The sequence below is a fragment of the Caretta caretta genome, chromosome 21 (genome assembly GCF_965140235.1).
Source record: "Caretta caretta isolate rCarCar2 chromosome 21, rCarCar1.hap1, whole genome shotgun sequence".
Lineage (NCBI taxonomy): Eukaryota > Metazoa > Chordata > Testudines > Cheloniidae > Caretta > Caretta caretta.
In genome coordinates this window covers 17,334,531-17,348,605 of record NC_134226.1, presented here as the reverse complement: position 1 = coordinate 17,348,605, position 14,075 = coordinate 17,334,531, and positions in this window count along the sequence as shown.

The window sequence follows — 14,075 nt, the reverse complement described above, 5'->3', positions numbered from 1 at the left end:
CAGTTCCTGCCATAGGGCTGCCCTGCCAAGCTCTCTCTTCCTTCAGCTGCCCTCACTTGGGTCCCATCCTCTGCCCTTTGCAGCGGGTTGAGAAGGCCCTGGCTGGGAGTGGGAAATGGGTCAGAGATCCTGACCTAGGGATGGAGGAAGAACTGGCAATGGGAGCGCGTTCTCTGGGGCAGTTTGTCTAGCGGTCGGAGCAGGGAATAGGGGAGCCAGGACTCCTGGGTTCTGTTCCTGACATAGGAAAGAGCGTGGCCTGGTGTTCTGAGCAGGGGACTGGCGGCCTGGCATCCTCACCCGAGCTCTGCCTCTGACCTGGGAGAACATCCCAGTTATGGAAGCCCCAGTGAACCACATCAAGGGCAACCCCATGAGGAGGTGACCTGCCTGTTTGATGCCTCCCAGCCTCTGAGCCTGCGTCCCTGCTGACGGCACTCAGCCAGGCTCACAGGGAGTTGCAGGCTCCAACTGCTTCTGTAGTCCTAGGTCCAAAACGGACGCGCCAGTGACCCAGCTTGGCTGCCCCCAAAGCCCCCAGGGGCCGAGCCCCCACCAGGCAGCGCTCACAGAGCTGACCCAATGCTAACACTGCCCGCAGCGAAGGAGCTGCTCCGAGCCCTCGCACAAGCTGGCCCCCCAGGGGGATGCTCAGGCTAGGTGGGGGGATGTGCAGCTCACCTATGGGGCGCAGTCCTGCTTAGTGCCCACCTACACCTTTCAGCCCCACAGCAGACAGACTGGAGGCAGGCCACTGAAGGGAGTGGGGGGCACACAGCCCTTCACCCCCCGAATATAGCCGGGGCCACGCAGGCTGGGAAGCTGGGCAGGGGGAGCTCACTCACCTGGATCTAGGAGACCTGGTTCGACTCCCCGGGGCTTTTGGACCTAGGACTACCTGTGCCAGAGCAGCAGCCTGGCCCCTAGTGGTCTGGGGGCTCTCGCCAGTGCTTGTCGCGAGAAGGGCTGCCGGTCGGCTTGAGGAGAGGGGTCAGGGCAGAGACTCCCAGTGCCAGAGAGGCAGCTGGCTCTGGTCAATCAGACACCTGAGGCCCAGATCAATGGGAGTTCAGTGCCCACATATCTCTGAGGCTCCGGCCCAAGCCCCACATCTCTCTGTGGCATCTCCTAGTAGCTGGTGTAGGCAGCTCGCTGCCCGCTCAGCCACTGGTGTCTGAGAATCCCTGGGGTGGTGCCCGGGGCTGAGACGTGCCCTGCGTGCCAGAGAGTGGGCATTGCAATTGGCCTTGTGAAGCTGGGCCGGTCCCCAGCAGGAAGCAGTCAGCACAGTGCAGCACCAGCCTTCAGGGAGCAGAGTCCGTCCAGATAAGAGGATTAATCCAGAGCCTGCTTCCCTCCTGCCCAGCAATTGCAGGCTGCATTCTCCTCCGCACAGAGCCCTTTGCACCCCCAGCTTCCAGGGCAGATCCTCAGCTGGCGCACACCGGGGTTGATTTGCACCCGCGTTGATTTGCACCCGCGGTGGGGCCGGCGCCCATCAACCACTGACCCAGTGAGGAAGAAGCTCCCCGGCTCCCAGGCGGAGGAAGCAGAGCCGCAATGGTGGGCATTATTCTTTACCCTGCCATCGTCCTGTGCTACTTCTACCAGGTGTCCCGGGGGACCCAGCGTGACCGGCTGGTCTTGGACTCCAGGGCTTCCTTCAATGTCTTCTGCCTCTTTGCCATTGTCCAGCCCGTCTGCCTGGCCGTGGGCGGCTACACCGGCATGCTGGCGTATTGCATCGCTGCGCTGCTCTCCTACGCCCTTCTGCCCCAGCCAGAGCACGGCAGAGACGCGGGACGGGCAAGGCGCCAGGATGGGAAGGCAAAGAGAGCCTGAAGGAGACCTGCAGCCACGCCATGGCCAGGACACTCGGGGTGGCACCATCTCTTCCCCCCGCTGCTGCTTGTGTGCAGCTGCTCTGCACAAGTGGGTCCTTCCCTCCCCTGCTAGGCCCAGGGCACCGGCCCGTGCCCAGGAAGAGGAGCAGGAGATGCCCTTGCCCGGGGATCGTGTGCCCAGCCAGGTGTGTTACAGGAGAGGGTAGGGGCTCGCTAGCTATGCCATCCTCTGATGCATTTGACATTGGCCGTCATTGGACACAGGCCACTGGACTCTGGACTCTGCCCACGGCCTCCTGAGGTGCCTACGTCCAACCTGTGGCACCGTGGACACCCTCACATCCGCGCCAGCTGCTGCCTGACCCATGGGTACCCAGTGTCCACCGGCAGCCAGGCAGAGCTGCCTAAGTCCTGACACTGCCCCCCAGCAGTGAGCTCCTTGGCAGCCTGGCTCGTGCCTAGACCCAGCCTGCAGGATTCTCATGCCGGGCATCGCCCGTCTGTCTCGCCGGGGGGATGGGGTCCAGCTAGGAGCAGGCCCAGGCCCTGCGGCCGGTTTGAAGCCAGACAGCCCCGATTTCCTATGGTTTGTCCTTGTCCGGTACTGATCTAAAACTCAACATGGCTTTGACCAGTACCATAGGGTACACACTGAGGGCCCCATTGTGCAGCGTGCATGTCTCTATGTGTCCCTGCTCCCCGTATGTGTGAGACCAGCCTGCCGGGGGCGGGGTCATGCTGCTGGGGGCGGAGTCATACTGCCAGGGGCGGGGTCATGCTGCTCCAGAAGTCCTGTATTGTAGGGATCCATCAGTGGCCCCCTATCCAGCAGGTGCGCTCAGAGCTTGGCCAAGTGTAACCCACACACCTCCTGGGGGTGGGGTTCTGTCCCATCTAGTGGCACCAAGACCACTTAGAGAGAGAAAGAGATTAATGAGTCTACTGTACAGCCTCAGCTTACAGAACAGCCAGGTGGCTTTTAGCTCATGCGGTAGAGGCTTATGTGTTGGATCATATTAAAGAAGTTCTGTATTAAAATCACAATTGAATTTGATTCCCCATAGTTTAAATTCCAGGGTATTACTAATTAAGAGGTCTCTTGGTTTTTGGTACTCTTTCTCTCCCTCTATGTGTGAAACTTGCAAGCTGCTAATTGCGTTAGTACATTCTAAGACAGAGTCTGTTCTCAAAGCAATTTGCACAGAGAGAGACTCAAAGCAATACTCTGTAACAACAGAAACAGCACCCAGAGACTCCCCGCCCTTTTGTTGTATTAACAATTGTGATTAAAATAGAGATAGAGGATGTATGCAGATGGATGCTTAGTGTGGATAATAACTGAATGATCAGGGAGGTGCCAGCCTAAGAATCCAGTGTCCATCCGCTGAAGAAGGCGTCAAGTGGAAATAACCAGAGGACCCCCGGAGGGCAGACTGGAATCCACCCAACAGCCTCAAGGATGGGAGAACCAAAGAACAAGATAACATCTGGCAGCTCGGAGCCATCAGGAATGTACCATCTGCTGATTGATTCAGCAACAGCATGATGAAGCAATTCCCATAGACTGGCATAGGAAGAAATTCCTATAAAAATGGACTCTAGAAAGCGAGAACTTTGGGCTCAGATTCTGCAAACCAACTTCCAGGAGCATCAGATGAGCATCTGACAAGGCCCTGCTCCCTCCTCATGTCCAGACCACCTGGCCAGTGGCTTGGCGTGAGCAACTCTACGGCTGGTAACTATGATAACAACCTTGCAGAACCTGTGTGTGTGTGTGTGTGTGTGTGTGAACGAATGTGTGAATAAATAGGAAATTGAATGGAATGTTATAGCTATAACTAACTGCTTACTACGATTCGTTCTGTATTCACAATAAATGTGGTATTTTGCCTTTTCCCCTTTAATAAGATCCTGCTGGTTTTTATTTTATTGGTATAACACATGCGCTAAGCTCCAGAGATCCCAGGTTCGATCCCACTGACGACCAGGGTCTGTCGGTGTTACACAAGGACAGATCAGGGGTGCAGCGTTGGGGCACTCCCCCACATTATGTGGGAGACCCAGGCTTAGATCTCTGCTCTGCCTGCTTTGGCCAGGGGCACCCTACCTTCAGGAACTTGAACCTGACTCGCCCCCGATGCCCGGGGGTGCCTGCGTCACCCAGCTGCAGAGCCGCTGGCCCAATGAGCGTGTCATTCGTTATACAAACAGATCAGCTTCAGCAGGAGCACTGGAGAGATGCCCCCCGCCCAGCAGGCAGGGCCCTCTCCTGGGAGGTGGGAGACTGAAGTCCCCGCTCCGGATCAGGCAGAGCAGGGCTTTGATCCCAGCTGGGCGCCTGCTGGCTGGGCACTGGGCCCTGGCTGCTCACAGAAAGGGCTGGCCTGGGGGAGGTAGCTGACTCCAGGACGGTTCGCGGCTGAGAAGGCCGAGCAGAGACTGGTGCCTCCTTCCTGCCTGTCTGCGTCTCTGTAGATTTGGGCCCTGAGCCCCATCCCCTCCCTCTGCCTGTCACCCCTGGCCGGCTCCCTGCCCAGCACCCTGGCATTATGGAACCTGTTCTGGGTGCCTGGCTGGCTCTCCCCATGCATTGCACACGGCGCCTCCGTGCCTGACGGGGGCTGTGAATCCGACGGGGCAGCCGAGCCCCTAGGAGTTGGGCAAAGCCAAGGCCCCTTGGTGACTCTAGCACTCAGGAGCATGCGTTCGGTCCTGGAGATCCCGGTTCCAGTCTCACTCTGGGCCCAAACAGGGGGGTTGTGCCAGGACTGGCACTAGGGGCAGCCTGGGGGCTGGGCTGGGTGAGGCCCCTTCTCTAACCCAGCTATGTGCAGGGCAAGGCAAACCTGGCCATGGCTGCTCTCGAGGGCTGCTGCACCCCTCAAAGTGGGTTCGTGCTCTGGCTGTTCCCACCCTCTCCAGGGGCCCCACTCCTGGTCTCTAGAGCTGAGGATAACAGAAGTGCCACAAAGCACTAAGAAGTGTGAGAGGGCCAAAAAGACCCCCCAGTTCCCCAGTGGGGCGGGAAGGGGAAGGTTTCTCCTCTGAGTATAACAGATCTTTCTCACTAACGTGCCGCCCTGCGGCTCGGCGTAGCCCTGGCTTTGCGGTCACTCTATAGGTCCTGGCCAGGTGTGGGCAGCGGCAAATGGCTGTTGTGTCACTGGATTCACTGGGCTGGGATAATCTGGGCCCTTCCTCGGAGCAGTCCAGTGGGGCCGGCAAGCAGAACCGGGCCCTTCTCCTGCCCTGTCTGTGACCAACCTTATTTCTACCGAGCCTGTGAGCTCTCCAGGACAGGCAGCCTCTGCCCAATACATCTGTGTACACAGCCAGGGCTGGCTCCCTGGGGCCCGATCCTTGAGTTGGACCCCTGGCCGTGGCTGTAATCTGAATAATAAATACTAGCCCTTAATTCTGTGGGCATTGTGGCCTTCCACTATGAAATATAGAATGTGGGTTTGTGGCCATGCATGGATCCCTCCCCTGTGGAATGCAGTCTCTGGTTTTGGGGCCATGTGCTTATCCGTCTGATGTGGGTATGTGTGTATCCTTCCTCTATGAAAAATGGTCCCTAGGTATGAATTATTTTTGATCTGCAATTACATGAGCCCTCCCTAGTCAGAAGCCAGCTGGCGGGGATTGAAGGTCGGCTGGATGCGCCGGTAGGGTGAATGCCAGCTCCAGGGATGCCCAGGGACAGTCTCATACATGTTGCAGCTACCATTATTGTGATGTTCTGCATATGCAGATCGGATGGTGGAGCTGGCTCTGCTGTGTAAGGAGAAGCAATGTGGTGTCAGCCGTCCCATGCATTATTCATTGGATGAAATGAAAACACTCAGTCTCTGGGGCTGGCTGGTCTCCAGGCTCCAAGAGGCTCTGGCATGCATATATGTGGATTACAAACTAGAGCCCTCCAGACCTTACCGCTGTGGGAAGAAGGGCCAGCTCCTCAGCGGGTGTAAATCTGCTGAGCTCCGGGGAAGCCAGAGGGGTCGACCTGTGCGGGTTTGTATCCGCTGAGGAGCTGGTCCGTAACTTGAGGTAAAATGTCTGCGGAGAGCAGTACTTCCATCCACAGCACGGCTGTGCATCAGCACTCAGAGAAACCAGCTCGACTGCAATGAGTTGGATGGAGGAATCGATGTGCTGGAGCGACCCCAACCCTCAGAGCTCCAGGGAAGACAATGGAGCTGCACCTATTTACACCTCGGGATCTGGCCCAGTGAACCTTGCTCTGACCTACTGCTGAGGGGGGATGACAACGATTAGTGGCAGAATGGAGTTTGCATTGTAATAATGGTGAAAGAGACTTGCACCCACTGACTGCCAGCATCTGCTCTCCTCGGCTTGGGCAGCAGCTCCCCACCGGGCAGGAAACAGGCCAGCGTTCAGGGCAGGAGCCTGGGGAGAGAGGGAAACCCGCCCAGTTGGCTCTGCGCTGGGGAGAGGCTGACACGGGCAGGATTCACAGCAGGCCCTCGGAACTGCCCACAGACGGTCCAACCCTGGGACACAGGGTGGATTGTGGGGGGGCCCTTGGCCAGCAGCTGAGTGCGGCCAGGTCAGGTATGCTGGGGTCGGGGTGGGTTTTGCCGTCAGTGAGTCCTCCCCAAACGCACCCTGATCTTCCTGCTGGACACCCTGTGGAAGAGCCCAGGCCTCCTGACAACTAGCCTGAAGTGTGCCCTGGTGACCTGCCCCATGGTGCCCCACTTTGGACATGCCCCGCCCATCCCTGCCACATCACCAGGTGATCCCGACACACCCGGCCTGTGTTCCTGTCAACCCAGCTTTACAGCAATGTAACTCCACTGACTTTAGGGGAGTCACTCCTGATTTACACCAGGGTCAGTGAGAGGGGAATCGGGCCCAGTGGTGTTACTCCAAATTTACACCAGGGTCAGGGAGATAGGCATCGGGCCCAGAGCCCTTTTCCAGACCATACCTTGAATTAGCACTAAGTCACCCGTAACTGTGACCCAGCTTGGCAGCAGCAGAGTGAACGAGCAGGCTGGCGACCTTGCTGTGACCAACTGGCGGCCTGGTGCCCTGGCTGAGCAGCTCCCCTGGCACTTTGCAGCACTCCGCCAGGCACGGCTGTCATGCACACAGGGGTAAGCCTGGCCCATCACCACCTCCCAATCCTTCCAAATCCCCCAAGTGAGGAATCAGTTACATTCAGACTCCAGTGCCCAGCCATATGTGGCATTTGAAGTCCTTTGCTTGTGTTTTCCCTATTATTTAATTGAACCAATGCCTAAAATAACTCCAACAATTACTCCAGCTAATGGCTGTTCTGTTTACCAAAAGCCTTTATTCTCCCCAGGCTTTGTCTCTAGGATGATTAACTTGCTGCAGGTCTCTGCTGGAGAGGGGAGGGGAACTGTTTAGGGTGGCACAAGGGGCTGGAACTAACTGGGAGCAGTGGCGTGAATGGAGAACAAGAACATTTGGACTGAATATCACATCCAATAGCAAGAGTTGACATTCAGCTTAAGAGGAGGGGGAAATCGGCCACCCTCTCGAAGGTGGAATGGAGAATACACTATCAGGAATGATCCTGTGCCGATCGCTCAACAGATGACATGACATCCAGGTATGGGATGGGACATGGCCCTACCTACTTCAGCTCTCCAGTGTAGAAGCAAGACTGTCAACCTTTTATACTCATGAATTGGAGCTCATGAGAGCCATCTGATCTGGTTGCCAGGGTGAGTCAGCAGAGCAGCTCTGCACCTCTACACAGGGGGTTGGTCACTTACAAGTATGATAGTGGAGCCAACAGTAAGATTTTGAACCTGAGCTACTTTGAATCTCGTGAGGCTGGGGAGGTTTGGGTCACATTCTGCTCCCCCTGGGATTAGATTCAACACCAGAAGAAACCAGTTTTCAGGCTCTGTTTTGGCTATTGCCAAAATGCCATGAGACCAGCCATCCTCCGCCCAAGATGGTGGCAATCTGGCTGGGACAGCCTGGGAGATATCAGTGCTTGACCCTTCCAGACACAAACCCTCAGCCTCAAGCTTTGGCCTCACCCAAATTTGGATTGGATCCCCACTCCCATGGCCCAGCTGGTGTTTACCTGGGCAAATCCCCTGTAAAGGTGCATGTTAAAACGGCAGTTCAACCTGCCAACCCATGAGAGTGCTGAGATCAGGCTGAAATCTGTGGTGATGCTTCGCTCCGAATTCACATTGTGCATCTGGGTTTACACTGTGGCCTGGGTCTAAAGCAGGGAGTTTGGATCTGACTCTTAAATTCCCCCTGCCAGCCTCCGCCAGCCTTGCATCACTGTGCAGAGTGTCAGTGTGCCATCAAAACAACTGCTGTGTTCCCCCAGAGGAAGCTGCATTTCAGCGATGGGTGAAGTGATTTCTATATTTAGTCTATAAAGTAGGAGAGCGTTTTCAGAGCCTTCTGGATGAATATAAAAGTACGTCATTGTCACGATCCTTATTATCCCCAGCTCAGAGTTTCCTCCCTTTGGGAGAGGAGAACAGAGCCAGGTGCTTCATTTTTCTTCTGCACTGTTGAATCTGGCACCTTTTTTTTTATTTTAAGCTGGTATTTAAAGATGCCCTGTCATGAGGCGAAGGTCTCCAGGCAGGGATGTAATAAATGATATTTCTATTGAACCTCTCAAGGAATCTCAAAGCCCTTTGTAAGTGAATTCAGGTTCACTAATACCCAAGGAGAGAGCTTGGTCTTATTAACCCCATATTACAGATGGGGAAACTGAGGCACAGAGCGGGGCGGTAACTTGAGCAAAGTTCCCTACTGAGTCAGTGATAGAGCAGGGAAGAGAACGCTGGTTCCCACCACTAAGTGCTCCATCCCACTCCCCTCTCCGGCCTGGATACAGAACCCCAAAGGAGAGCTCGATGGAAAAGTTCAACCAAAACATTTTTTTATTGGAATGTGCTGATTTGTTGAACTTGTAGAAACAGTTTGGGATCGATGAAGGTCTAAGGCTGGGCTCAGAGCCTCTCATCAACTGATGCAAGATGGAAAAATGTCCAAAAACTCCAAAGTGTTTGTGGGACTGAAATTCAGCTTCCCAGCCAGATCTCCCCACCCTAAACACTATCTCTGTCTTCCAAATACTAGACAGCACTCCCCTGCCAGAAACAGGAAGAGAATCCAGGAACCCTGCGTCCCGATGCCCTGGCTTGGTGCTAGGGGGCGCTGTGCTGCTGCTTTATGGAGCTATAGAACAGATCCTGACCTGTAGCAGCGCTGGACGCGACCTGCAAAGGGGGAAAAGAGTTTCCTCTTTGACCTCTCTAAGGGTGGCCCGGAAGGTTTTACTGTTTACATAGAATGGGTGCCAGGCAAGGGGAATTCTGCTTCCATTCACATTAGAAATCAGGTGTGTTAACCCTGTTTTTCTATGGGTGCCTGGAGACCTAATAGGATTGTATCACTGGAACTGGGATTATCTGTCTGTTGTGCAGCGCCCAGCAAAGCGGGGCCCCAATGCAGACTGAGAGCTCCAGGTGCTAGCACAATAATTATTGATAATAATCAGTCAAAGTTCATAGGGACCAAGAGACACTTCCCTAAATCAAGAGAGTCAGTTTATGCCCGATCCTCAGCTGCGTAAATCACCATTGCTCGGTTGAACTCAAGACCATTTACACAAGCAGAGGAGCCATCACTTTAACTCAAAGGCCTGGGAACCAGTTGGGAGGAATGAACTCTTTGTTAAAGTGTGATGAAGCTGCCGCTTCACCTCTCTGTGTTCTTCCCTCCAGCAAAAGGGAGAAGACTTGAGAGCCCTGATAGCTCCCTGATGGCAAATGAACCATTTATAAAAATGCAAAGACCTTTCAGCTCTGCTTTGTAAATTATAAAGAGAAACGGCAGGGACCAAATGCGAATTACCAGTTACACAGCCCCTTAGCCCGAGCCTCATGAGCCTGAGTCAGCTGCCACAGACCAGCTGTGGGTGTTTAATTACAGGGTAGACACACCCAGAGTGACAGAAAGGAGGCGCTATTATCCCCAGGTGGGGAACTGAGTCACAGGGAGCCTGAAGGTCAGAACTTTCAAAAGAGCACAGATCCCCTGGAATCACTAACGTAAACAGCTAGGTTTTCAAAGGAACCCAGCACGGGGGGAGGAGAAACAAAGTCACAGAATCACCCAAGGTCATTAGCTGTGCTGGGAGTAGAACCCCCAAGTCTCCTAATCTAGTCCCTGATCCACTAGACCACGCAGGCGCCCCTCAAGCAGCTGATCTCCTCCCCTAGAGCTAGGGGTAGAATCCAGGAGCCCTGACTCCCAGGCCTCTGCTCTAACTACTACGCCCTACTTCTGGAGCATCCGCTTAGCCCTCGTGCACAGCTCTGCCCACAGCAGCCCTGCGGTTCTCGGTGCGGTTCCTTTTCTGGGCAGAACCCTTCACCAACTGACTCATTCAGGGGCTTGGGGGGAGGGCAGGTTTATGAAAGGAAATACCACCCTGTGGCACAAATCGGACCTGCCCCACACCGACTGGCACGAGCCACGTGACCCAAACACCTGGGAAGGGGAAACTGTAGCGTAAGAGCAGTGGAAATGTTGCTGTTGTTACCGTTAGTGACAGGAACGCAGAAGAGAGAAAAAACAAAACGTGTGAAAACAGCCGGTTCCTGCCGTTGTGCCTGGCGTGCAGCTCGCGAGAGAGACCCCCCTGGAGAGGCGGGAGCCGTGGCACAGCTAGGAGTGGACATGTCACGGAGCCCTGACTCCCGGTGGATGGGCAATGGCCAGTGGAGAGGGGCGACTCCCACAGCCATATGGACAGGGCTGAGCTTGGGCAGGGCCCGGGCAGTACCTGGCTGGGGGTGAAGCTGTCAGGGCTGGGAGAAGTTTGTGACACTGGGCATTCACACAAGCTCAGCGCTGGGCAGGCCTGGGGGTGCCCCTGGCTGGGAGACCCCTGTTTGAACCCCTCCTCATCAGGCAGCAAGGGCAGTTGGACTGGGGTCTCCCATCCCTTGGGGAGTTCCCTCAGCTCTGATATGGGAGTCACCACCCCCCTGGTGCGGCTTTGGGTGTGCGCTGTGAATCCAACCCAGTGGGGCCCAGCGGCAAGCAAGGCAGGAGAGCATCTGGCCTCGCCTGGGGTGAGGCTTGAGCTGGGGCATAGGTGTAAATAGGTGTTTGGGCACCTGCCGGAGGCAGAAATGCAGCTACCTAGGGGACTTTTATAGCCAACATGGAGGCAGCTGCAGAGCCAGGCAGCAGCTGAGCGGGGGGGTTGAGAATCTCGGCACCTGAAGTGGGAGTTGGTGCCCAAAGTCCTTTTGTGGTTCTGGGCCTTGGGCTTTTTCTAGGGCCTTCAGGGGCCAGATTTTCCAAAAGTGAGGAGCCCCACCCTCTGAAAAACCAGGCCCCTTCCAGGCAGGGTGTCCTAATGGATAGAGCACTGGACTGGGACTCAGAACATATGGACTCTGTTACTGACTCTGCTGCTGGGCAAGTCCTGTTACTGTTCCATGCCTCAGTTTCCCCATCTGTAAAACAATACTGACCTCCTTTGTAAAGCACCAGGAGGCGACAGATGACTAGCACTAGCTACCAGCAGGGGATTAGTACTGTCTGCAGCTGAACACCCACAGCCACTAGCCACTGCTGAAAGCATAGGCCCCGCCGTGTGAACGGGAAGGGGGCAGGCGTTTGATTTGCCATTCCCTCTCCTCCCTCGGGCCATGACACAGATGCTTAGGTGATGTCACTGGGTTTCACCACCTCACATCTTAGACCCGAGAGGAACACGTGGCTTCCCATGAAAGGGTTAATCTGTAAACACCAGCTCTCAGCTACTGCTAGTCTAGCACCCGGCTCTCTGGATCAGCCTCAGCCAGGGACAGCACATGCTGCTGAGCTAGTGAGTTCCCACCCACTACCCCTGCGGTGGGAGGAGATTTACTGAGAACTGCTCCCTCCTACTTATGGACCCTTGCAGCCTGGACACATCCCAGCTGCTGGAGACGCGCTCGGGTCCCACCTTTGCCAAACCGGCCCTGTGATCAGCCAGCTGGTGTCACGTCGCCTCGTGCAATGGGCGTTTGCACAGCCCAGGGCTGGGGAGCTGTAAGGCAATAAGTAGCAGCGCCCTTTGCTGTCTGGGCCGATGGTCTCCTGGGTGCCAGGCTCCGTGTTGGGTTGGGTTCTTTGAAGGTCCCAGAAGAAGGGACGCAGGAGAATAGTGTCATGAGCTGGCTGGTGTCTCTGTCAACACTGTCCTCTGGTGGTCACAGTCTGAATGGCCCAACTGTGTGTCATAGGCACGCTGGACTAGATCCACAAAGGGGACTTGGGCTCCAAGGTGCAATGCCTGGGCTGTCCGGCTGCCCAGGGGAATCACAGCCCCAAGCTCGGCATCTAGGCACAGGGAGAGTCGGGCACCCAAGAACGGGAGCCACAGACACCAGCCCACTGAGCTGCATGAGCAAGGCAATCGGAGACACCTAGGTGAAGGGTGCGGCCTAAGCCCAACCCTCAGGATCCTCAGCCCATAACCCTCCCCTGAGCCAGGTCAACCCCTTCCAGGTCAGCTGGGCTGGGAGAGACCTAGCTTCACACCCTGCTCCAAATCCGGCTGAGAGGGCTTGAACCAGGATCACCCCATTCCAGGCGAAGGCTCCCACCAGTAGGCTGTGGGGCAGAGGGGCTGGGGCTCCTGCCGGCTGTGTTTTGGGTGGGGCCTGATCCAGTAGGCAAGCCCCTGCTCACTCCTTCACCGAGCTGTAGCACTCAGCACTGTACGTATACGCGCACACACGTAATCCAGTGCAGGGACAGTGACCTGAAGGTGCTCCACAGGATTCTCCAGTGCAGTCAGGCAGAGGGGGCTGTCCCAGACCTTCCAGGTCCCAGAAAGAACTACTCCATCTGGACAGAGGGGAAGCATTGCGTGCTGGGCCCCAGAGACTTATGCAGCTCCGTCTGCATGTGAAAGATGAAGATAGGCTGCAGCCTGCCCTGTGTGATGTGCTCAGGCCACAAGAAGGTTTGGGCCATCAGCTCTCCAAGTCGTGGTGACATTTGGCTCTCTGCTGCGCGGGTCACAGCTGAATGTGCACCATAGGAACACCTGTCCAAGAAGGCTGGGAGTTAGCCTCGCTGGTGTCAGCCAGGGGCTTGGATTGCAGGTTTAGCTGGTCGAAGCCCGATGATCAGAGGTGCTGAGCGCCTGTGACTCGCCCTGATTTCTGCAAGGGGAGCTCCAGTGCATCTGGAAACCACACTGCAAATAGCCTGGGCTGAGCCAGCCCCAGCCCCTGTGTCACTGCTTGGAGACTGACAGGTGCTTCCCTGCTGAGAGAAGCATCTCCACAAAGCACAGCAGGTGCTTATGGGACCTGGAGCATGAGAGCTCGGTGTGAGACAGCCGTGAACTGTGTGTTTCTCCCGGTCCTATGCTGCAGCACAGTGCCTGAGCTCTGCTTGGCATGCCGCGAATTCACAAACAGAAGATTAGTTTAAACCTCAAGCAATTTATTGCCTCTGTCCCCACCTAGAGCTACAAATTACGTCTATTCCTCGCTTGGTGTCCCTGGTTTCCTCTGTGCATCAGCTACGGAAAGCAATGGGAGGTGGAGAACTGTTCGCAGGACTTCCTTCCCGAGCTGTAGCTCACGAAAGCTCATGCTCAAATAAATTTGTTAGTCTCTAAGGTGCCACAAGTCCTCCTGTTCTTTCTGTGGATACAGACTAACACGGCTGCTACTCTGAAACCTGTCATTCCTGTGGGGAGCATCCAAACTTTGCTCAACCAAGGGCCATGATGGCCATTTGCTGGGAGTGGCACTGAATAGAGATGCAAATTGGAGCCAGCCTTGTGTATTAATAGGGGCAGATGGCTCGCGGAGACTGGAGTGCCCCCATGCAGTGCTGGATCCGGATCCAAATGGAGCAGTCGATGCTGCATCGCCCCCCGGCTGGATGGGCAGCCCACACAGTCTCACCTTGCACTGACTGTGCACAGCCTCTGCAGGGCGTCACAGCATATGGGAGGAGCACCACTGCGGGTTGTTACTGGGCAGCTGAACGTGGGACCCCAGCACTCAGAACATGAGCCGCTGCCGTTTGTGCTGCAGGAGCAGAGTGGCATCGGATTCACGTCCTCTGTAGGCCAGCCACGAGGGGCAGTATCGCTGCTGTGGTGTATTGAGGACTGTGCTGGAGTTGCAAGCGAATCACTTTCAGAGCGGGGGAGGGTTCCTGGTCCTGTTT